General features: G+C 41.7%; 1 protein-coding gene across 1 annotated transcript in view; it reads right to left on the reverse strand.

The window, feature by feature from the left end:
- LOC137368615 (mucin-5B-like) overlaps positions 1-3,184 on the reverse strand; it is a 116,154-nt gene extending 112,970 nt beyond the window's left edge. Inside the window, exon 1 of the mRNA XM_068028758.1 lies at positions 3,082-3,184. The gene's annotated coding sequence lies outside the window, so the exon portion shown is untranslated. The remainder of the gene's footprint in view (positions 1-3,081) is intronic.
- Between the last annotated feature and the right edge of the window lie 2,816 nt (positions 3,185-6,000).

Here is a 6,000-nt window from a genome sequence, read left to right on the forward strand (position 1 = left end):
TACTTTTAAAGTTTAGTGGTTGTTGTCATGTAGGAAACACAGCAGCCAACTTACCTACAGCAACTTCACAAAACAGCACTATAATAATGACCAAATAATATGTTCTTTTATGTTGGAGGAGAGATAAATGCCAGCAAGGACACTGGAATAAATACCCTGCTTTTCTTCAAATAGTGTCTTGAGATATTTTAGGCCTACTTGAGAGGGCAGACAGGGTTTAACATCTCATCGGAAAGATGGTACTTCTGCCAGTGCAGCACTCCCTCAGTACTACACTCGGAGTGTCAGCCTGGATTTTGTAGTCCTGTTTCTGGAATGGGTCGATCAACTCACAATCTTCTAACTCAGAAATCAGAGTGCTACCACTGAGCCACAGTTGACACTGATCTGCCCACCAACTTGAAAATTCCAAACTTTAACCCAATTGCTTAATGAAGAGAAGAAACACACAGTAAAGCTTCATTCATATGCCAGAACAATCAGATTAGTAAGAATCTCAATTGAACAGGAACAAATCCATTCCAGTGTCCTCACAGGGAGGTTCACTTATGTGGTTGGGAAGGGTTTCAACTAAATTGGCAGGGGGATGGACGCCAGTATATAGAAGTAGAAAAGAGGATAAGGCGCATAAAAGAGTGAAAGTGTTGGATAGTACTAGAGAAGGAAGTAGTGCCATATTAGATCGGAGAGGACTAAGAAGGACTACAAGGAGTACTAGGACAGGTTTAGAATGCACTTATGTAAATGTGAAAAGTGTCGTGAATAAGATTGGTGAGCTACAAGCACAAATAGCCATGTGGGAATATGATGTAATGAGAATAACTGAAGCAAGGCTTATAAAAGGTGAGGACTGGGCACTTAATGTTCAGGGATACAAAGTGTTCAGAAAACAAAAGGAAGGACAAAAGGGAGGCATGGTGACAGTATTGATTCGGGAAGACATTGTAGTGTTGGAAAGAGAGGATGTCCTTGAGGAGGCAAGGACAGAATTCATTTGGTTAGACTTGAGAAGCAAAAAGAGTATGATCACCCGTCTAGGGGTATTCTATAGGCCTCTAAATAGTGAGAGAAGAGGAGCAAATCTGCAGGGAAATCAGAGATGTGCAAGAACTATAGAGTGTGATACTGAGGATTTTAATTACTCAAAAATCGATTGGGATAATGTTGAAGTAAAGAGTATGGGAGGGGGAGGAATTTCTGAAATGTATTCAAGAGAACTTCCTTGACCAGTATGTTCTCAGTTCAATAGGAAGGAGGCATTACTGGATCTGGTGCTGGGAAATGAGGGGGCCAAATAGACCAAGTCTCTGTGGGGGAGCACTTGGGTCAGAATACTTATAAGAACATAAGAACTAGGAGCAGGAGTAGGCAATTCAGCCCCTCGAGCCTGTTCCGCCATTCAATACAATCATGGCTGATCTAATCTCGGCCGCAACTCCACTTTCCTGCCCGTTCTCCATAACCCTTCAACCCATTACGAATTAAAAATCTGCCTATATCCTCCTTGAATTTACTCAATGTCCCAGCATCCACCACACTCTGGGATAGTGAATTCCACAGATTCATGACCCTTTGAGAGAAGTAATTTCTCCTCATCTCTGTTTTAAATCTGCTACCCCTTATCCTAAAACTATGACCTCTCGTTCTAGATTGCCCCACCAGAGGAAACATTCTCTCTACGTCTACTTTGTCAATCCCCTAATCATATTATATACTTCACTTAGATCTCCTCTTATTCTTCTAAACTCCAGAGAGTAAAGGCCTAAACTGCTCAATCTCTCTTCATTAGACGAACCCCTCATCTCTGGAATCAATCTAGTGAACCTCCTCTGAACTGCCTCCAATGTAACTACATCCCTCCTCAAGTAAGGGGACCAAAACTGTACGCAATACTCCAGGTGCGGTCTCACTAATGCCTTGTACAGTTACAGCAACACTTCCCTACTTTTATACTCTATTCCTTTAGCAATAAATGCCAAAATTCCATTTGCCTTCCTTATTACCTGCTGTACCTGCAAACTAGTTTTCTGCGATTCATACACGAGGACACCCAGATCCTTCTGCACCGAAGCATTCTGAAGTTTCTCTCCATTTAGATAATAATTTATCTTTCTATTCTTCCGACTAAAATGGATAACCTCACACTTATCCACATTAAACCCCATTCACCTAACCTATCCATATGTAAATTTCTTATTTCTTTATTGCAACTTACTATCTCACCTATTTTAGTGTCATTTGCAAATTTGGCTATAGTACCTTCTGCACCTGTATCCAAGTCATTTATATAGATTGTAAATAGTTGGGGCCCGAGGACTGAACCCTGTGGCACCCCACTGGTTACATCTTACCAACCAGAAAAAGACCCATTTATCCTGAATCTCTGTTTTCTGTTGGTTAGCCAATCCTCTATCCAAGCTAATAAATTGCCCCTAACCCCATGTGATCTTACTTTGTGTATTAACCTTTTGTGCGGCACCTTATCAAAGGCTTTCTGGAAGGCCAGATATATACTACATCTACAGGATCCCCATTATCCACTTTGCTTGTTACATCTTCAAAGAACTCTAGCAAATTAGTCAAACACAATTTACCCTTCATAAAATCATGCTGGTTCTGATGGATTGTATTTTGACTTTCTAAATGTCCTGTTATTACTTCCTTAGAGTCATAGAGAGATACAGTACTGAAATAGGCCCTTCAGGCCACCAAGCCTGTGCTGACCATCAACCACCCATTTATACTAATCCTACATTAATCCCATACCACATCCCCACAATTCTCCTACCACCTACCTACACTAGGGGCAATTTACAATGGCCAATTTACCTATCAATCTGCAAGTCTTTGACTGTGGGAGGAAATCAGAGCATGTGGCAGAAGCCCACACAGTCATAGGGAGAACTTGCAAACTCCACACAGGCAGTACCCAGAACCGAACCCGGGTTGCTGGAGCTGTGAGGCTGTGGTGCTAACCACTGCGCCACTCAGCAATGTGGTTGACTCCTAACTGCCTTCTGAAATGGCCTAGAAAATCACTCAGTTGTAAAGGGCAATTAGGGATGGGCAAAAAATGCTGACCTTGACAGCGACACCAAGATCCCATGAAAGAATAAAGAAAAGAGACTGTTGACTGTAAATGCTGAAGTAAAAGAGACCATTCCTTTCTGTTGCTGCTGCCTCTCCTTCCTTTCATCTGCAGAATGACATTTACAACCACAACAGGAAAGGCAGCAAACTTTTCATTTCCGGAATTGAAACAAGATCATCAGTTCAGGATTCTAACAATTTCCCAACGACAGATGTCAAACTATAGTTTCCTACTTTCTGCCTCCCTCCCTTTTTGAATAAGTGCATTATATTAGCATTTTTCCAAACCACTGGAACCTTTCCCGCATCCAGGGAATTTTAGAATATTATAACCAATGGATCCACTATCACCTCTGCCACTTCCTGTAAGACCCTAGGATGTAGGCCATCAGGCCCTGGGGACTTGTCTGCCTTCAATCCCAATAGTTATCATATCATAAGGTTTAAATTAGTAATGGAGAAGTAATCTAAAGTAGAATCTCTAAATTGAATGAGGGCTAACTTCAATGGGATGAGAAGGGTTCCAACCAGGGTAAAATGGAACCAAAGGCTGGCAGGAAGAGTTGTATCAGAACAATGGGTTATCTTTAAGGAACAGATGCTTCAGGTACAGGTTAGGTACATTCCAACAATGGTGAAAGGTATAGGAACCAAAGCCAGGGCTCCTTGGATGATGAGGGAGCTAGAAAAAATGATGAAACAAGAAAAGAGGCTGTCTGATGCACGTCAGATGAATTCATTAAGAGGAAACCAGGTCAAGTACAATAATTTGAGAAGGGAAGTGAAGAGGAAAATAAGACTGGCAAAAAGAGAATATGAGAATATAATAACAGTTAACATAAAAGGGAAATCAAAAATATTCTACAGGCATGAAAATAATAAGCAGGTAGTAAGAGGTGGGCTGGGGCCTATTAGCGACAAAAAAGATGATATATGTATAGAGGTGCAGGGCAAGTCTAGAATACTTAATGTGTACTGTCATGCAGGCCCCCACCTGCCAAGAATGAGGCATACTAATTTTGCCACATTAAATTTCAAATTGCTGAGAAGAAGAGAGGGCCTGTTACAAGAACTGCCAGACCTTGGCTGGAAAAAAAATACATTTGCATATTAACAGACAGTGCTTGGAAAGGATGAAGGACCATTCCCTGACATACAATACACAGAGTCAAGACATGGTCAGACCAGTTAGTCACCTGACTAACTTGCTTGGCAACCTGGGCGTTTCTGAATTGTACAGTTTGAACTGAGAGCTCGCAGAAAGCTGTTTGCTCCTGGTTTGAAAAGACCTCTCCTGGCTGGCTCGCCACAGCCTTTCCTGTCTGTTCCCATCTCTTTCTCACAGAACTCCAAAACCCACTGAAGACACATGAACTCCAAGTGAGAAAAGTCTCCTTCAGTGAACAAGGTTAAGAAGAATATTGGGCCCCAATGAAAAGAAAGATCTACCTCCAATCAAAGACTCTACAGCGGGTTGAAACACTGTAACAAAAGCCCTCTTCAGAGATTGCCTCAAACTTTTCCACTTTATTTTTCTTCTGCTCTTTCTGTCCCTAACTGCATGTGTGTATTGTGTATGCATGCTGACGTGGGAACGTTGTGTATCCATAGGCGTTAACCGAATTAGAGTTTAAGTTTAATAAATTTCAATCTTTCTTCTTTAAACCTAAGAAAGCTTGTGTGTGCTGGTTTCTTTGCCTTATATTTGGAAAGCAGAAGCTAAAGGGGAAGCTAAAAAAATTATGTGTTTAAAATTAAACCCTGTTACTGTAAGACCAAGTGAAGACTGAAAGAGAACCCTCGACCTCTTTCTCACCTGGTCATAACAGAAATTTGGCTGCTAGCGTCCAGAATTGATCCACGGACAAACGAAAGAAATTGGAAGTGGGAAGCCAAATTAGTCCCAAGCAAAAAAAGAGCAAGTTTTCAATACAGGTTTTCTTGTGGTTGTGTGTGATTGAATACTAACATGTCTGCAACTGAAGCTAGTAGTTCTCCAAGCAAGGGTGAAGTAACTTGGGATCGGTTAAAAGCACTGTCTATGGAGGAGTTGAGGAAAATGGCTGAGCAGTGTGGGATCACTGTATTTGGCAAGGCTAGGAAGTCTGAACTCCTAAGGCTAAAGCCAACCATTTTACCCTTGAATCTGAAGAAGCAGAAACAGGGTTAGAGACAGACTCCGACAGGGTATTGTTAGCAAAGATACAACTGGAACAGAGGAAATCTGAATTAGAAGAAAGAGAAAGAGAGAGACAGGAGAGGGAGAAAGAGAGAGCCTTCCAGAAGGAATGTGAAGAAAATGAACCCAGGGCTGGGTACAAAATTGTTAAAACTAGCTCAACTAACTCCAAAATTCAATGAAGAAGATGTGGAAAATTTTTTTGTGTCCTTTGAGGAACTGGTAAGGCAGCTAAAATGGCCAGCTGAGACCTGGCCTCTTTCACTGCAAAGCAAGCTAACTGGAAAAGCCCATAAGGTTTATTTCCTGTTGCCAGATGAGAGTTCATCAAATTATAAACTGACCAAAAATGCTATCCTCGGGGCATATGAATTAGTACCCGAAGCCTATTGCCAAAAGTTTAGAACCCTCAAGAAGCAAGCTAATCAAACCTATCGAGAGTTTGAAAGAAGTAAGCAGCTGGCTTTTGACCAGTGGCTGAGGGCTCTTAAAGTACAGCTCAGCTATGAGAATCTCAGAGAAGTAATCCTGTTATAGGAATTTAAACACTCTCTCCCACTCTCCCACCCTTGCAGAGGTGTTGAGTTTGCTTTAATTTATAAGTTGGTTTACCAGTGGAACCTTTCCTAATCACCCACACAAATCCGAAAAGGACAAAGGGTGGGAAGATGATAGCAGCCCAGGTAGTCCTGGGAGAGAAAGAAAAGCAAGAGACACAGGGGGCCCTCCTC

Source organism: Heterodontus francisci, chromosome 4, assembly GCF_036365525.1.
Source record: "Heterodontus francisci isolate sHetFra1 chromosome 4, sHetFra1.hap1, whole genome shotgun sequence".
In the NCBI taxonomy this organism is placed as follows: domain Eukaryota; kingdom Metazoa; phylum Chordata; class Chondrichthyes; order Heterodontiformes; family Heterodontidae; genus Heterodontus; species Heterodontus francisci.